General features: G+C 34.0%; 1 protein-coding gene and 1 pseudogene across 5 annotated transcripts in view; one reads left to right on the top strand and one right to left on the bottom strand.

Moving 5' to 3' along the window:
* GREB1L (GREB1 like retinoic acid receptor coactivator) overlaps positions 1–19,732 on the top strand; it is a 224,638-nt gene that overhangs the window by 3,044 nt on the left and 201,862 nt on the right. The gene's annotated exons all lie outside the window — the stretch shown is intronic.
* On the bottom strand, positions 2,710–2,828 carry LOC120590306 (uncharacterized; annotated as a pseudogene).

Below are 19,732 nucleotides of genomic sequence, written 5' to 3'. Positions count from 1 at the left end.
GATAGGAATATGAACTAGAATAGATTTGTAAGGGTGCTTAGAAAAATCTTGATTGACAAAACTGACAGAAACAAAAGAAAATTAAGTACAAGTAGTGAAATTCCTCTAAAACGGAATAGTTTTTATTTTTTCCAGCTTTCTTAGTCTTGCCATCTGAACATATATTTTTACAGATATCTTATATTACAGATACATTTTTACTTTGATATTTCATAAACTCTTATAATTTACTTCCTGTTATTTGTAATTAGTTTATCATACCATAATTTACTTAGCCGTTCCTCTGTTTGGAGATTTAAAAAATACATAATGATCATCCTCATGATTGTAACTTTCTTCTTCTTTTAAAAATCCCTTAGGATTGTTTACCTAGCCAGTCAGTATAGTTTAATTGTAAATGTCTGGGCTCTAAAATTAAAAATCCAGGGTGCAAAACAGCTCCATCACTTATTGGCAATATTGGGCAAGTAACTTGTTTTCTCAGAGCTTTCTAATCTGTAAAATGGGAATAGTAATAGCTCTCTACAAAATTGTTAAGGTGAAAACCAATAACATGAAAACACATGAATGTTAGCTCTTATTTTTATTAGGAAATTTCCCAATTTCTGGTAATTTCTAAATTACTTTCTCAAAGGATTATATAAATTTATATTTCATTAACGTGTGTGCTTATGTTATTTTAAAACTTTTTATTATTGTGACTGATTTGATCAGTGTAAAATTGTATCCCTTTGTTTTAATTTGTATTTCTTTGGTCTTCTACAAAGTGAGAGGAAGTTTTTCAGCACTATTGCTACAGTTTTCTACATGGAGTGGTGGAAGCTTCATCACCTCAGTCATTGTCAACTAGACTGTAAGATGGACATGGGGATAGGTCAACCCAAAACCAAATTCCTTAGTAGGTTCTTTCAAATTAATTGTAGTTATCTTGTATTCTAAGTCTTTAGTAATTTTTATTACTTTTTAATCTTAGAAAAGCAGCTGTTAAAATTAATAATATATATATCAGTTCTCTTTGAGTGAAAAAGCAACTCTTTTTTTTTCTTGAAGGTCTGATTTATAATTAGTGTCATTGTAATCACAATTTGGCAGATTTTACTAGGAATGCTTCTCAAAACTTGGAAAATATCAGAGAAAGTTTCATGATTCCTAATCATGTTATCTTTTGGCTAAAAGTGGATAATGAAGTTATGCCCCCTGACTTGAGTTCTTATATAGTCAAGGTAATTTAGACTACACAAAAGCATGCCCTTGTAAGTTCTGGAGTTCCAGCAGCCCTGATATTTCTGGCAAACACACACCCAACATGGATAACAGCAGCTCTTTGTGCTGCTGAGCCCCAGGAGGGCTCCCTATTGTGTACTCTTCCTTCCCTCCCATTCTTGACTGACTGGTGATAGCAACTCCTCCAAGTCCAGATGTGAAGCTCCCACAGTGATTCGTCTCTCCTACCCAGCTCTATATTTACCCCTACAGCCACCTCTTCAGCATATTTGCTTTCATCCTGTCTATGTTATAGAGAATTCACTATCTTTTCAAGGTTGTGGTTTCAAATTTTATTTTTAACTTTTTTCTGTGCTCAGTGAGTGTCTTAACAGTCCCTACAGTAGAGACCAGAGGCATGATTAGCATAGATTAACATGTAATCAGCACTCGATAAATGTTTGTTGCTGTGACCTGAATCTTGTATGGTCTTCTCTGTTCTGAGCATGGTTCTGCTTTTATGGTACCAGTCTGGAGAAGCAAGTTCCAGTTGTGTCCTGGATTGCTGCGTTTGACTATATTACAAAGGTTAGGAGTTAGGAAACCTGTTTGTTCTGGGTCTTTTAGCTTCTTGTGTGTTTAGGGGTGATTCTTAACTCCTGCACTGTACATTTCTTCTGTAAAATGAGATGAACAATTACTGCTCTAATTATCAATCTTCTTTCTGCACAGGATTGTTGTGACGATAAAGTGAAATAATGTGGACATTTTTTGGAAAAAAAGAGTGTACAGATTTATAGTATGTTGTCAAAATTACACATTATCACTACATTTCCAGGACTGTCCATATCCTTGAGAAAAATCTCATCTCATTGTGGAGCTACGCTTGGAGCTTGGGGTTAGATGAAAATTCTTGGTGCCCAACCCAACCTATTTAATCAGAAACTGGGATTGAGGCCTACTGATCTCCATTTTAACAACCCTCTGATGCTAAAACCACTTCTCTAGGGGTTAGGAAATGTCAACCACTAGAAAACTGTTCTTCTGTTGGTTAAACGTTACTTATAAAATAGTCTAGAAATATCATAACAGCACTTTTGATACTAAATATGAAAGGAAAGGTAATTATTATTATTAGATGCTGTTTGCCTTTTAATCTCTCAAAATTTATTTCAGAGCAGGAATTGTAAATTCAGGTGCTTGTAGGGGCCAAACAGGTAATCTGAGTTAGTGAAGCAGGAACCCTGTAAAATAAGTTCTGGTGAACAAGAAAATCTGAAGCTGGCAGAATTTCTCAGACTCCACTGATTTTGCCCTGTGGTACTGTGGGTCACTGTTGCAAGATCATTTGTTTTTTCATTTGGAGCTGGAAATTTTTATTTTTATTTTTATTTTTTTTAACATTTTAATTTCATTTAATTTAATTTTTTAGGTGAGGCAACCCTTGGTTGACCTCACAGATTGCAAGGACCTTGTCAGTTTAAAATCCCTTATTTTTTATTTTTACACCTACAGCACCTGATCTTCCTAGGTGGTCTCCCATCCAAGTACTAACCAGGCCCGACCCTGCTTAGCTTCCAAGATCAAACAGGGTCGGGCTTGTTCGGGGTAGCATGGCTGTAGACTGAAATTTGTGTTTTTATATGAATTTGAATGTCAGCAATAAATTTAAAAGAAAAGGTACGGATTCAACAAAACAAATCTGAAGCCAGTTAATTTCCAACCTCTCATTTAACTAACATGGGTGAGTATTTGCATTTAAATGAGTGTGACAGATGAAACTACCTGTTCAACATTGTTAATAAAGAAAATTATGTGAAAACCACAGACATTTTCAACTTTCAGACTATAAAGTTTCAGTAGATTGATAGATAGTATCTAGTGTTGGCAATGGGATAAAGAAGTGGTTGTTATACACTACAGAGTGAAGGTAAATTACAATTGTTCTGGAGAGCAATTTGTTATCATTTATTAATACTTTAAATGTTTCCACCTGTCCTGTTCAGTACAGTAGTCCCTTGCCACGTGTGGCCATTTAAATTTAAATTAATTAACATATAAAACTAAAGATTCAGTTTCTCAGTTGTATTAGTCACATTTCAAGTACTCAATAGCTGTGTGTGGCTAGTGGCTACCATATTGGTCTGTGAAGATGCAGAACATATCCATCGTTGGAGGAGGTTCTGTTGGACAATGCTGGTCTAAACTCTGACTCGGAAATTTCCCTCCTAGAAATTTGTTAGAAATAATTAGACATATGCACAAAGACATATCATAAAAACACCTGAAACATTATTTATGAGTGATAACTTAGAAACTGAATATCATGTTTTTATTAAAAACTAGGTTTCAGTAAATATCCATAATAAACTTTTAAGTGAAAACATCCTTATTGTAGAATCATTTTATTTATTTGAGTAAATAGCTTAGGTACATAGAGATTAGGGGAACAACTTACTCTCTGACAAATACATATAACAAAACTTTTTCTTTTAGCCTACAACTGATCTCATATAGTAGAATAGGTTGCCTTTCACTAAAAAACTAACAGGCACTTGACAGCTCTCAAAGCTACATCAGTATCATCTGGATTTCTTTTAGAAATTCAGAATCTCAGGCCTCCAAACTGACTGAATCAGATCTCTGGCAGGGCCCAGCAATCTATATATTAAACTCTCCAGTTATTGGCTATATCTGCCTCCCATCACTGAATCGCTCAAGCTTCATTTGTTTTATCTTGGTGAAGTGATATCTCCTTGAACTCTGTCCAGATACTGTTCTAGGTGCTTTAGATGCTACAGTAAAGAAAACTAACAAATATTCCTGTCATTATGAGAGTCAATAAGCAAAAGCAAATAAGTAAAATATGTTGTATTTTAGACAGTGAGAAGTGCTAGAGAGGACAGTGAAACAGCAAGGGAAATTAGAAAGTGGAATGAGATTCTCTACCAGGTGTCACTGAGGAGTAACACCTGAGTGAAGACCTGTGGGCTGCCAAGGGACTGAACTGTTGGAAGTTTAGGGGAAGAACATTCTTGACTGTTTTGAGGGGGGTCACAAGGAGGCCAATGCCACAGCTAAAGAGGAGAGGCAAGTGACGGAGTGAGTGGGGGATTAGGTCAGAGAGGTAATCTAGATCTTTTGACTTCAAAATTCTTTGTTCTTTCTAGTATACCACACTCCTCGAATTCTTTGGTTAATCAGTTTGTAAAGAGGTCAGACATCCCTAAATTCACTGTTTTTCAGTGTGATCTGTCAACACCTGCCTTATTCGCCTGGGGTGCTTGTTAAATGCGGATTATTGGTCTCGACCTGCTGAATAGTTTCTGGGGTAGGACCCTGGAATGTGCATTTTAACAATCTTCTCAGGTGATTTTTATGGACACAAAAGTCTTAGAACCACTCTTTACATTTATTATTCTGTAAATTTAGTTTTTCTAGAGCAGATGTGCCTAAAATTGTCATCACTGAGTATGGAGGTCACGATGTGAAGAGAAGATATAATTAGTGTAATGTCTTATTTATTCCCTGCATTTTAAGTTGATTAAATTGGCACTACTTATAGTAAGTTTATGTATATATCTCTTGGAGTAGTCAGGGAACTATAACACTATCACCATAATTCTTACCCATATCGGAGGACTGGGAACTTTTTCACTTGAGGGTTCTGTCTCCCACCTCATCTGGTCTGTTTTGTCTTTTGGAAAGGACAACTTTAAATTTATTTAATTTTTTTCATCATGTTTTCTTTTATTCTTCTCTCGTTTCTTTTCTTCCTCTTCTTGAAATCTAACTATCCTAAGTTAAACACCCTTAACTTTTTGGTGGCCATTCTTTTATGCATCTCTGCGCAGATTTATATATATTTACTAACACTATAATTTTACCTAATGGGATCATATGTTTTATTTTTAAAAACTGTGGTCATGTCTTTTAAACAATTTAGGGAGCCTAAATTTTCTCTTTATCCTCCCATTTCACCCCAACAGTGTGGTCAATCTGCTGTTTATTTTGTTACAACTTTTTCCCCCAAGTTCAGGTAGCCTTATATATATTTTGTATATTTCCAGCTTCTTATATGTATGCATACTATCATATATATGATTTTTTTTGTTTTTCATGTAATAATAAGTACAAGGGATATAACTATGTCAACTTGTATAGCTCTTATTTATCCTTTTTAATGACTACATGATAGTCTGTAGTATACATATTCCACAGTTAAATAACTATTACTTTATTGAAGGGCATTTATTTTAACTAACCAAGAAAACAGCTATATATTAAAAGACAGATTATGTAATTTAAAAACATTTTTGTAAATCAAAAAAGAACCATAAACAAATACCATAGACAAATGATAGATTGGAAAAAATCTCTACATATGCAGATAAAAGATTATCATTTCTGGTGTATAAGGAACTCCTAACAAAATGATATAAAATATTTTATAAAACAATTTTTAAATATTTTATAAAGAATATCACTAGGTCATTCACAGAAGCACAATTCCAAATGGTCAATAAGTATGAAAAATGCTTAGCTTTATTAGTTGTTTGAAAAGGCAAGTTAGAAATAATAAACGATCACTTGACACCTACTTGATATTAATGTAGAACTTCTATGCATTAAAATTTTAAGAACTAGTGTGTTTATTCTCTATGCAGAGACCGTTTTTTGAAAGTTATATTAAAGTTACAAAACATAATTATTTCCAGGGTTTCCGGTTTGCTCAGAGAATTTCAAGGACGTCGACTTATTCCTGTTTAGACTCAGCTTATATGACAAAGGGTGAGAACAGAGATTAGAAAATTTCGATATCAGTTGTATGACTTTTTTTTTATTCAATAGGGTTTGCTTCCATTTGAAAACAGACTTACATTTTAGAGCTGTAGATCATCTACCCTGAGAGGAAAACAATGCACTGCCACAGGGTTTACTTGACTTCCCAAGGTCACCTGGCTCGTCTTTCATGCTTTCTGGTTTATCATGTTCGTCAGTGTCTTCTAAACACCTTTACTTGCAGCTAATATAGAGAAATCATATTTTGATAATTTTTCTATTTTCAAAAAAGTATTGCATATACAAGATTTAGGGAAACTACATTCTGTAATTTGTTTAGACTTTAAGTAGACATAATAACATGAGAACAGTATAAAAAATCAGAGGAGAAACATCATTTACAATCCTACTACCCTTACAAAATGAGCTTTTTCCTCAATTAATGCTTCAAGTATTTATCTACATGCATTAATGGTTTCACATACTAGTAATATTGCTCTAATTTTCCCAAAATCTTTTGGAAGTTTTGACTTTTAGGCCTTTTAAGGAAACTGGTCTGCTTAACACTACCTTTCCTTTCTTCTGACCTGTTTTTTATACGTATTGCATTTAAGCCTTGAGCATTGTTTCAGTCAGTCTCCAACTTTAATCAAATGCCTTCGATGGCTACTTTAACATTCCTAGAAGTTGTTGCTCTAAATGTTAGTATCCTGGTCTAATGCTGTCAGTTGCATGGAACAGAACCAAAAACTGAAGATGTTAAACTAATGAATTCCTTACATCCTCAAAATGTCTGAGGAGGAAAGGGGCAGGACAATTCCTAGGTTAATTTAAATGCTTGATGATGTTATCAAGGACCCAAGTTCTTTTGGTCTTTCTCTACCATCCTTAGTTTGTTGGCATTTGTCTTTCATCTGTCTTGTCTCTTCATTATCCCAGCATGTCAGCAGCACTCTCACGCCTCATACAGCTTTAACTAGAGTCAGAAAAGTTCTTTTTATTTAGGCTAAACACTTTTTAAAGAGGTTACCGACATATGTGGATGTCCCAAATCTCATTGGCCAGAATTTACCACATGGTGTAAGCCAGTCTCTGACAAGGAAAATGGAAATACCATGAGTGGTGGAGAAAAATCAAAGTCCACTTTCTGAGGTGAGCATGCAAAAGCTCTGGGGTTGTTAATATTGAAGAAGAGAAGAAAATGGCTTGATTAGGCAACAACCAGCAATGTGTGCCATGAAATCCAGTTTCCTCACTTCCCTTCAGGGCTCTTCATAATCTGACCTGATGATAATCTAATACAAAACCTCTTTTCTAGACAAGCCAATCAGTTGTCTCTCCTGTCTATAAATCCTGCTCGTGTGCATTTCCATGTATGGCTTGGCTCATGTGTCTCTTCAAAATCTCTTTCTATTCTCTAGAGCTGGCTGTGGCTATTTAAATAGAAATTAATTAAAATTAAATAAAATTAAAAATTCAGTTCCTGAGGTGTACTAATTGCATTTCGAGAACTTAATGGCCACATGTGTCTAGTATTGTGCAAACATAGAATATTTTCACCATTGCAGAAAGTTTTGTTGGACAGTACTGCTCTAGAACTCCTTGCAAATTATACTATTATTTACCACAATGTTCGCCAAACTATGGCCCTCCTACATTAGAATCAGCTGGAAATACTGTTCAAATGCAGATTTTGAGCCCTAGGAGTAAGCCCCAGGCCACTTTCATGCCCAATAAAGTTGAAGAACCACTACTTCAAGGTCTAGTTTAGTTTATTTCCTTTATAGAAATATACTAAATACTGGAGTTTTTCATTAATTTCCTCCCACCCTACACTTATATAGCATTCATAGTTTATGTATCATATTTGTAGAATTTCATTATAGGCATTTATATTCTCTAATTATTTCAGAAAGCATTTTTTCCCCTGAATATTAGAGTGTAAGACCCTTGAAAGAAAGTATTATGGCATTTTATAGTCAGCATTTTCCAAAATGTCTAATAGAATGCTGGGTACATAGTAAATACAAAGTACTGACTGATTAATTATATTCAATAGAATTTGACAGTCTGCAGTCTATTTAGTTGGCAATTCTTTTAAAAATCAAAATACTGTCTGCAAAATTGGGCATGGATAATGGATGACAAAGTATTTCCATAATATTCTTTCTTAATTTCATTTCTTGAAAACAAACCTGAAAATTCTGGTGAGATTTTTAACAAATAGTATATGAAGATGTTCCCTATAAAGTTTAGATTTGCAGCATTTAAAAAATATATCTATTTTAAAAGTGCTCTGATCTCTCGATTTGATTGTCTTGTGGAACATAAACTAATCAAACCTCTGGCACTATAGCTGATAGAGAAACCCCTTGTTGCAACCGAACTTGCCACATGAATAAAGATTTACCTCCAGGTAGCTGTTATACCTACTTTAGATTATTTAATAATCACCTGAGAATTGTTGTAGCAGGAGGTTAAGGTTTTAGCATAGTAGAGCATGGCTAGACCTAAATCTTCACAAGTTGGAGCTTAGTGAAGGATCAAGATAGACTAATAATTTTCTAGTAATAGTAGTAGTTATGTTACTAGTTAGTAATGGTAGTATGAGCAGCAGCCTCTCACTTAGGACTAATGTAAGAAATGTTTCTCTTATATTCTCTTTTGCGTCATTTTGCAGATTGTATCATTCTGTGGATTGATATGAAAACATCTACGTTCTCTGTTAGGCTGATTACCTTATACAAAATCAGTCTAATTTATTTTTTGAGAAATAAAATATTGAACAAATAACTATTTTCCTCTGAGACTCTTGATGTATTTTTGACTCCAAGACAGTTGATTAATAATTTGATTTTAGAATAGCCACATTTCTGAAATAATGGATCAATGTACCAAGAATACATCTAGTACAAAATAGACCCTCAGGAAATGTTAGTTCTTTTTCCTCATCAGACTTGCTGAATAACAGCTTTCAGACTCCATTAGAGAATAGCAATTAGAATTAAACTTTTTGCCTCTCAACTAATATTATCATGTTTCTTTTTTTTCCCTAGAAAAGTTAGGCCATGTAAAAATCACCTTTTATTCCTTTGTTTGTATAAGTGGAACAATCATATTAGGTGTGATATTTTCATAGTATTCTTGGTCAAAATATGAATAAGGAATTGTTTAATATTGGTAGGTATTAAACAGACCATCTACCAAACTACTGAAGCTCTCTTGGAGGCTGGAAGTGTAGTGTCTGGGTTATGGTATTTCAGATATTCTAAATGCTTGAGGTTTTTTGCCATCATAAAGACTCCTGAGTCAGTGGTATGCCTTATCTCAACTTCTGCCTCCAGAGCAAAACAATGATGGAACAGTGTAATAATACATGGCAAAGTTGCATATCTGGAATTTCAGAGAGAGAGAGGATATTTATGTCAGACTGCGTGTATGCACAAAACTTAGCCTTTAATAAAAAAAGAAAAATCCATAAAGGTCTTTATGACTCATATACGCTTCTCTGCTTTGTTCTTTCCTGCTATTTAATTATTTTATAGCAAGAATAATTTAATACAGTAACTTAATAAAAGTTAATGTATGCTACTTTAGGCATTGTACACATACTCATTTCTAATTCTCACAACAGCTTTGTAAAGTAGGCATTATAATTCTCATTTTTACAGCTAAGAAAACTAAGGCTCAGAAAAGTTTCAGTAAATTTCATAAGAACCCATAGGTAGTAAGTGAAAAGTTAGAGTTCAAACATAGGGGCTGGCTGAGTCCGAAGCCTTTGTTCTTTCCTCTGTGTCATACTCTTGGGTAAATGTCTTGTGACTGAACTAGATTGCAAGATCTGAATGTCAGGAATTGTATCTTATTTTTTATATTATCTAGAAAAACCACTGTGGCAAATGTTGCTACTCTCGTTGTACGTGGTGTAGATAGGCACTGAGGGGAATATAAATTCTTTCAGAGTATCAGGGGATCATTTAGTACCTTGTTCTTGGGAAACTAACTGTACCAAGGCTATATTTGGTTAGTAAGGGATATAATAGGGCTCAAGTCTTGGATTTACGCACCAAACTTGAATGAAATCTCCATGACTGGAAGTGCTTTGTCTTTTTTTTTCAATATATCTCCACACCTAGAACGAGCACATAGTTGCCCTTCAATAAATACTTTTCAATATTTGAAAGAATGACCTCTGTGGGGACCTATTAGCTTTCTTCCATGCCTGTGGAATCCATCCTTAACCCGGGCCAAACTTCTTTCAGATCTAAGCCACTGACTGCAAGGGAGCCGAGAGAAGGGAGGGTAGATGGAACAACATAAGGTTATCACCTCTACTGGAAATGATGTAAGATGAGGCCCAGACTCTTCAGAAGCTAGGTCAGTAGCTTTTGATAAAGAATACTAACAAGAAAAAATAAATCCAAAAACGATTCTGTGGCAGAGATGAAAGGGAATACATTTTATTTTCTCTTCTTTTTGAGTTTTACAAAATGATAATGTCATGTAATTCTTCATGCATGTTAAGGTTATCATTAGATTTACTTACATACAAATTTATTTCCATAATTTAGATAATATGGGATTTAAATTTGCTAATATCTTATTTAATAAAAAATAATTGAAAGCCAAATATTTCCAGGATAATACTACATAGTGGATTAGAATCATAGAAATGGTAATTTGGAAAAAGTGTTCTGAAAAATGTGACAAATTTCTTGTACTATATAAATGTTACAATTCGTTTCATTCATTAGATTTAAATTGATAAGACTTTCAAAATCAAAACATTGTGGGCTTACTGTAGATACTGTTACATGAGAGATTACCAGACATCTGTAGAGTGTTTACACAGGGAAGCTAAAGTTCATGTATTACAAACAGATACCATAATTCTATCTTAAAGTTTGTGTTTAACTTGTACTGATTTTTTTTAAGGCTTTGATGTAATAATTGATCACAGCAATTATAATATCAACCTCATCTCAGTTTTCATTCAGATAAAAAGTAATTACTGCATCAAAAACACTTTCTTCTTCCTTAGACATTTTTCTTTTCATAATTTTCCTACTGAGCCAGAAGTTTATATCCAGTGGGGATAATAGAGTTCTCCACTGGGTGGAAAATTAACAATAAAAGTCAACTTAATAAGTTTTTATCAAGTACCTAAAATTGGAATGGTGCCGTGGAGAAAAACAAAGGAAAATAACTATCTCTGACCTTGGTAAAGTCTATGATCTAGTTAAAACACAGTTTCGTGGCTCGTGATTGTAGCTTTAGATCTAATTTTATTTAAACTGTGTTCCTCAAATCATTATTAAATGTGGTAAAAGATTAATACAAATAACATGTATAGGAGTCATTTGTTCTGTTACCAAATACCAAAATTATAAAAGAATTCAATTGAACCAATATCTAATGGAGATTTAATGTCCATTTCATTTTTTAAACTAGAAAATGTTTTTAACTTTGTTCATGAAGCATTGAATGTAAAATTTGAAACAGTACATATAATGTTAAGGAAATTATGTTATGAGCCTTAAGTTGATTAGTGACACTTCATGTACATTGAAGTATCTATAAATAAAACCAAAACTGTGGCACGTATATTTTGAGAGGGGCGTATAAATTTGATCACAATTCAACGTAAATTCTCCCACTTTTTTTTGTCTTAGAGCAGAAACTAATTTTAGTAAGTAAACTTTTAAGCTATTCTTTGTGTAGTAAATTTAAAGTATGAGAAAATATCATTTAGACAAAATGAGTGAAAGCTTATTTTGATCTTCGGTTCGTTTAAAGCACATTTATAGTCATATGAAATTACTTAATACATTACTATTTTACTAGTGAATATAGATTATGTTGAGAAATAATAAATATTTAAAGCATAGAGTGTAAAGCATTTTTTTAAAGCATTTTCTTATAAATGCAGTTTGTAGACATTTGGATTCTCATCAGTTTTTCATCAGTGAAAGCTATGCACACTCCAATTTGGTCCTTGATGTTTCTTATTACGTACAGTAATAAAACTAATAGATTCAGTGCCATATTTATCATAAATATGTTGTCTTTTTACTATTTTTTTTTAAAAAAATTGAATGGAATTAAATTTTTTGCCTGATTCATGAACCACCAGAGACAGGAAGATGCACGTTAAGGAAAAGAAAGAAAAAAGACTTAAAGGATAACTAGAACTCAGTACCTATATAATAATATTTTAGTTTTAAACTCTGTTACTCCTTTACATTAGGGCTTATTAAAGAATAAGATCATAATTTAGTCTGCTAAATTATAACTCATTACATTTATGTAGTCATTTATTTTTGTTGAGTTTATTTTTTATTTAAAAGCTGTTTTTTAAAGAGAATTATGTGTATGAGAAGTCTGTTCTGAGTTGACTTTTGTTAGTAGAATTCTGTTTTGATCTTTTTAGAGATATTTTCCCCTTAACTCATATTACATTAAAGCATTAGCACAATCCTTATTGCAGTAAATAAAACTGATTAAAAATAGTTATGTAGTCACAATTTTCTCTCCTAAGAAATAGAGATTTAAATCTCTGAAAACACTAATGTGTGTGGGATGGTTATGATAGTCCAGCTGCCTTTGTGTGTGTTTCATTTAAATGTAAATTTATCTTAGGGACTCTAAAGATGAGCTCAAAAGGTAGAGAATTTTAATATGAATAGTTATTTCTTTTTCCTGAACACTGAAATAAAATCCTATTTTACAAACCTTATTTTTTTAATGAAAAAAAAAAAAAACTTGCTAAACAGCCAGTACTCAACTACCTTATTTAAAAGGTTCTTAATGGATTATTGATTTTTTCACATTAGCAGTTTTTCTGAGATATATTTATATTTAAAAAAATTTATATGCTATAACAACAGTGCAACAATTTTCAGTATGATGCCTGAGTTGTATTTTGTATGATGCCTGAGTTTTATTTTCCGTTTAATTTCCTTTACCATGTAAAGGAAAACAGTAGCAGAAATGAGATTGTAGAAACATATTTCCAATAATTAAATCTGAGATGTTAAAAAAAAAACCTGTTGAAGTTAGCAGAAGCACACTGACATATGTATTGCACATATCTATATACTGGGTACATACTTAGACTATATTTTTAACCAGTGCTTAAAACTTACTCTGATATTGTAACTGTAAATCAGCTTCCACGAACAATTTCTGAGGACAGGTTTTTTGAAAAAGTTTCCACTTGCTGCTATCCCCTTTTAGACAAAAGGTCAAGATTTGAAGCTCTGTAATTTGGCTTCATTTTATACTTACTCGTTGGCATTGTTACTGTAAGCTACCACAAATGTTCTCTTAAGGGAGATTACCTTGTATTGTCTTTAGCAGCTTTTTCTGCTTCCCTACAATAAAACAGGCCATTTGTGTGGTTGCTGTTGATTGCATATTTTGAAGTCATTTTTGTCTTTAGCCATTGAATTACCAGCCTGTAATTATCTTGTGTAAAATAAACAAACAAATAGACAAAAATCTCTTTGATCTACCCTAACCTTTCTATATGTAAATTTTGAAAAAGTGGCACTGTAGCATGCCAATAAAATGTACTCTTGCATTGACATTTCCAAAGTAATTATTAAAAGAATTATAAACTTTATTAAAGGAATTGCTATTTATTGTTTGATAAAATTTACTTAGATCACATAAGTGTAAATATTTCCCAAGCAACTGCTATAAAGTCAAGAGTTCTCTTCAAAGAAAAGACCTTTGTTTAATCTAAATATCTCTCTTTTATACAGTTAGGAAAAATAGTGTTTCCTGAGTAAATTTATTGAGAGATCCTGAAATTGTTTTATGCCATTCTTTAATATGTATGTTTCCATAGAGTGCTTGCAGATTTTAAGACATAATTCTGTATGTTTTGCTTTAATTTATAGTTGCTGTTTAGAATTTAAAACTGAGTTTTATAGTCCCCCATATAGGTATGACAATGTGTATTTTCAGCACTATCCTTATTTACAGATTCTGTAATATGAGGTCAGACACTGTGGTTTATAATCAAAATCAGTGATTTCTTTTGTTGGTAGCTTGTCATTGGTAAAAAGTGTCTCTGTGTTAAAAACCTCAAGACTCTTTACAAGGTGATGGCACAGTCAACCTGTAGAAAATGAGTGTGGTAGATCAGTTTTCCCTGTGTTCATTTCCATTTTGTGTCATAGTTTGAGGAAAAACAATAGATGAGAACAGATTAATATGAATATTTTTAATCATTCCACCTGGTAGAACTCCATGTCATGCCTAAGAAATAAACATTGGGTTTTTAGATGTATTTTTCCGTTTAATTACTGCTGTATAGCAACTTCCTCATTTTAACTTTTATGACATTCTGTTTCAGTAAATCAGTTGGTGTTGATGCTGAGGTGGGGGATGGTAAAAGTAACTGTAAAAGGTTTATACCTTCCACTCAGGGTTATTACCTGGTAACTGAAAATGCTGTCTGAATCCATTTTTGTAGTGCCAGGGAGGATGGGGGGTGGGGAGAATGAAATTTGAATCAGTGACCATCTGGCCCAGATTTGGCTGATTTCCTTTGCACTGCCCTTTGTTTCAGCCAGACAATGGATTGTTCCATTTACAGATAAGAACTCTGAAGATGACTTTGTGCTGAATCAGCAGGTTTGGTTTGGGATTTCAAGCATAGACTCATAATGAGGGGTTTTCTGCTGTTCCAAACATCACTATCCTTATCTTCATCTGTTATAGAAATATTCTTAAGGTTTTTTACAGTTTAATAGAATGATAAGATTGCAGACAAGTCAAATAAAATAATGAGGAATGTAGCTTTCTGGTTTGATATTACCTGTCTCAAACATGGAAATTTTCCTTGTCCCTAGTTTCCAAAATTAATATCTTTCTGATTGTGATTTTTGATGAATCTTCATATAGACTCCTCTGTCTGAATTTGAATTTTCCACTCAGACCTTTGGTAATTTAAATTTAATGTTGTCCTGAATGTAAGCTAGGCTTTTATGATGTAGTTGTGTAAATGGTAAGTTTTCTATAACATATGTTGCCATATATCTGCAAATTACATCTTAGGGTGTTAGAGCTATTTTCCTTATTTTAAATGGTACATAATCATCATCAAACTGTTAAAAAAAATGGTTATTGACCAGAAACAGGGGGACCTTTGTTGCCCACCATTCTAATTAAGCCAACCATCAGTTTTTGTAGATTATCTCAGAAGAGGTAAAGAGTGTGATTAAATGTCACTTTCCTGGAAGATGAGGAAATTTCAATGCTGCCATCTTACTGTGTGTCCAAAAAATATAAAAATAACCATTTTTACTTCTGAAGTTTTAGGAGGATCAGTGGCAGTGTTTAAGTTAACCTTTTAGTTTAACTCATCTCTTTATAGCTGAATTGCCATGTAGCACTCCAATAGCAATTTTTCTTGACAACTTTTTCTGAAACCACTTATAACTTTGAAATCAAACATCAGATCAAAGTGGCTGCTTTGATATCTAATCTGTAATTCTTTTGTGTAGATAAAGGAATGTTTTTTAGGTAGAATCAAGGGGACCAATCATAAGGAAAAAGCTTCTTACTAGTTCCACAAGGATCTAATTATGTAGCAGATGGGACCACACAGCACAGTGCACTGTCATTTGATGTAATTAATTTTAGGTCTGTATGCAGTGAAAGTGAATGACAACAAATGGCACAAAATCTTAGTTTGCATTTTTATGGGGCACTGTGTATTCATATATGTTTCTCCCCCTTGTTCAGATCTCTTTAATCGACTAGTTGCTCTATTTGATGGTAATCGGGCCTCAGAATTGCTTGTTTGGTTTAAATGCATGGGTGATTTGGAGCACGAGGATGTATGAATGTTAATTGGAATCGAATATTTAGATTTAGAGAACTGGTTAGTTAATCTATAGAATAGACAGAGTTAAAAAGCTGCAATGACAACATCACCACCAAGACAAGTTCCATTTTACTTTTCCCCTGGCTTTAACTAGTTCAAGGAACTAGTTTGAGGTAGAGGGGAAGGTCTTATTCTTTTGTCCCCCTCCCCCCACTTGTTCACCCTTTACCCCCCAACCTCTGACTCTCCTTCAAATCTCACTGAGGAATTATAGTTTCTACAGAGGCTTGGTTGCAGATGCCTGGAAAGTTTACACTGCAGAGAGTTGTTTTGTTTGGCATAGCTAATCAGGAGCCAGGCTGGAATTGCTCATAGCTGTCATTCAGGTTTTGTTTCAAAGTCCAAGGACCTGCTGGGAAAAACAAAAAGCTAATGAAAGCTGACTGTATTTAGGCCTCAAATCTGTGGAATCTGAAATGATGTCCTGACAGTGTATTCTTATTCTTCCACATTCTTGCCGTTACTAAGGTAACATTTTTAGAAGCTTTCCATCTTCATTGTCAAGTATTTGCTACACTTATTGTTGTTTTTCAGATTAGAGCAATTCAGATTATCTTCTTTTGAGATGAAGGAAAAGAGAAAATAATGGAAATAAAATGTCTGAATCAATTACCCTGAATGCTAGTAAATCAGTTTTTTTTCCTCAACACCCTAAAACTCTGTAGATTCATAACAGATTAAAATTGAGAACAAGATTAATTTCCTCAGGTTTATGAGTGCCGTGTAAAGATCCCATTTTTTTGCAATATAAAATAGTAAATATTCATATAATCACTAACAAATACATTTTATAGGGAAAAGATATATTGTGAAATATCCTGTTTTTAAGATCTTCCTCCTTGAATGATTAAACATGTTATATGAAACACCAATGTGCTTGAATTCTTATCTGTATATTGGAAAATTAAGTAACACAAGATAATAGACTTCGATGAACATATTCACCCCCCAAATCGGTCTGTTAATATTTGTTTCACAGGATGTTTTATCTTAGCGGATTAGCACCCATATACCTGAAAATGCTGTTGTTTTTATAGCCAGGAGACCATTGGGGCACATATTACCTGTGGTTTGATAAATGATAAAAGTTAATTTTTTTACAGGCACAGTGTTCTTTGGGTATGCTTCAGATTTGAGAACTCCCCAGGGATGCTCCTCAATAGTTATTATAACCTTTATGAATCTTCTTGTCAAGGTATCGACTCATTATAAGAAGACATAGTTTTTTCCCGCGGACTTATCGGACATCATCATCAAGTACTCTTTCCCCTGTGGCAATAACTATAATATTGAAATGATCTAGTTTTAGTACTGATCAGATCATGTTCCTTATTTGGTATCAAGACAATAGAAGTCTATATTCATGAATATAAGATCTAGCCTAATTTTATTCTAAGAAATATAAGAGAGTAGGCAGCTGGCTGAATGGAAAAGAATCAGATCTGGAAGACAAGTGTTCAAAGTGTCAGGAGGCCCTCATTTTAATTTCTGTATCCTTCTCATGCTGGCCGCCCAGCTTGGAATTTTATCTTCTCTTCTGTCCACCTAAGTTCTACATTTCTCAAGGTCCAGCTCATGTTCTTCTTTATTTACTAAGCCCTCTTCAACTTCTGTTGCTGTTCAGAGAATGAGATAGTATCCTTAGCTGATCACAGTATCTAAAGAACTGTGTTTAGATATGGTTTCTACATTTTTAGGAGGACAATGATCAGGATGGGGGAAATATGGGGGGAAATAACACAAAGGAAATAGACAATTTGAAAGGGGCAAATTTAATCCAAGAAGATTAAGATAAAATAGTTGTCTTCAAGGGCTGAGATTTGTAACTGGAATTAGATTTACTCTAATTACCTTAAAGTTCTTAAAACTTTTAATATATCTTTAGCAGTGGTTTTCAAATGTTACTCTGCAGATCTGCAGGCATTGTGTGGTGTGCCCCGGGCTGCTAGGGGGTGGGGAAGAAGGGGCACCAGTGGATTTGCTGAAGGCCCCCTACAGCTCCCAACAGTGGAGTTCCACTTATAACAAAAACCATTATATATTGGTTTATGCCTAGTATTTCTTTTAAAGACGTGTTGCACTGCTTAAAAAACAAAGTTTTAAAAATCACTGATGTATGGAGTAATAAACAGGTGAGAGTTTTTGTTCAACATAGGATAAAATGTTTTAGCAATAAGAGACATTAAAAAATTAACAAGGCTGCTTTGTGAAATGTGAGTTCCACGTTAAGTCAGAAGCTTAATGACCCTTATAAGGATGTTAGAAGATTTCTGCTTATGGGGCAAGATTAAGTTTGATTGCCCACCCCCTAGGTTTTTCTGTGGTTCCAAGTTTGTATAGTTGATTTCTTCTTTTGCTGTTAGTATCAGACTTAGCTGTTCTCAATTGGGTTTTGGTTAAACCCCACCTCCCCACTCAATCATGAGGTTCCAGAGAGTAGGAACAATGTCTAAACTGCTTTTGGATTCTTCAGATACCAGCATAGATGTAGGAGCTCAGTAGATACCTGTGGATACAAGAAATAACTGCAATTAGCATATGCTTGATTGTGTTATGACCTCTTCCAGTTATAAAAGGTGATAAGGGAAGGTATTTGCAGGATTATTTTCCACTACTGCTTTTTGTCCTTGAGGAGTAATAGAAATGGCAAAGCAGATTTAAGATAAGCCTTTATTATTTTTTTCTGGCTAGGAGGCCAGAATATTACAGGGTCTGAAAACGTGAACATGACCTCTCCCCTCTTCTCCACACCAACCCCCTCATCCCACCCCAGAAGTGCATAACTGGTGAAACCTTGAATGTGGAAATCATGACTCTGTATACATACTGAGAAACTGAGACACAATAGGACAAAGCATATCTCAAATGCAGATATGGAAATGCATTATAGGAGGATCACATCACTAGCCCGAACTTTGAGGTGCGGGGGTGTGGTTTGCCTCAGGATTCAGTTGGTTCTGATGTTATTGAGAACTGCAGCTACAGGGTATGAATGACAGGAAGAAATTCCAAGATTAGAATCTGCTAATTGTGATAGAATTGATAGGGCAAGCAGGTGCTTGATGAGCACAGCCTAATCTCAAGCAGCCCTTTCACTCATAGCAGGACTTTTATATTTCTTCTTTGTGCTGAGTGGAAAAGAGCAAAGTGCTTTCCCTTATCTCCTGGCACATTGCCTTGTGTCTAGTAGACACTCAAGGAGTGCTTATTCAATCGAGCTAAATTTTATTAATGGGACATTTAGAGCCAATTACCAATTATAGTACACACCACAGCTGGTAGTCCTCTTTGCTTGAAGTCTCCACTATACCTCTACAAACTCAAGAGGGTTTAAGGATGACAAGTTTCATGATGTCAGTATCTTTTAGTTCAAATGAGCACATTGGTCATATATGAAAATACAAACAGACTTTTGAAAGATCTCTGATCAAGTTGTTCATTGTTGATAAATGCCAAGGGGAATGCCTGGAGCCAGTGATAATTCCAGCATTAAGGAATCTTTGCCATATCCCCAGAAGAGAGATGCTTTCATTAGGTGAGTAGTTATAAATCCTAACTATGTGTGCTGTAATAACTGAGCATCTGCTGGAGTGAAGATGTTATAAACAGAAAACAAGGGAAGTGCTCTCAAAAATAGTCTAATACCTGTCTGTGCCTGTGTTATTGATGGAGATGAAATTGGGGGCCCAGAGATATGTAAAGAGCCAAGACTAGAATATAGGTTATTTGATTCCCAAGATATGTGCTTATTTATAATGATGAGAATATCTTTTTTCATCCTGTAAATGTTTCATAATATTTAAGAATGGCCTTTCTTCTCAAAACTGTTTTGAAACTTAGGGGTTATGC

The sequence above is a fragment of the Pteropus medius genome, unplaced genomic scaffold (assembly GCF_902729225.1).
Source record: "Pteropus medius unplaced genomic scaffold, Ma_sr-lr_union100, whole genome shotgun sequence".
Lineage (NCBI taxonomy): Eukaryota > Metazoa > Chordata > Mammalia > Chiroptera > Pteropodidae > Pteropus > Pteropus medius.
Note: the sequence above shows the minus strand (reverse complement) of the source record. Positions and strands in the feature narration are given on the sequence as shown.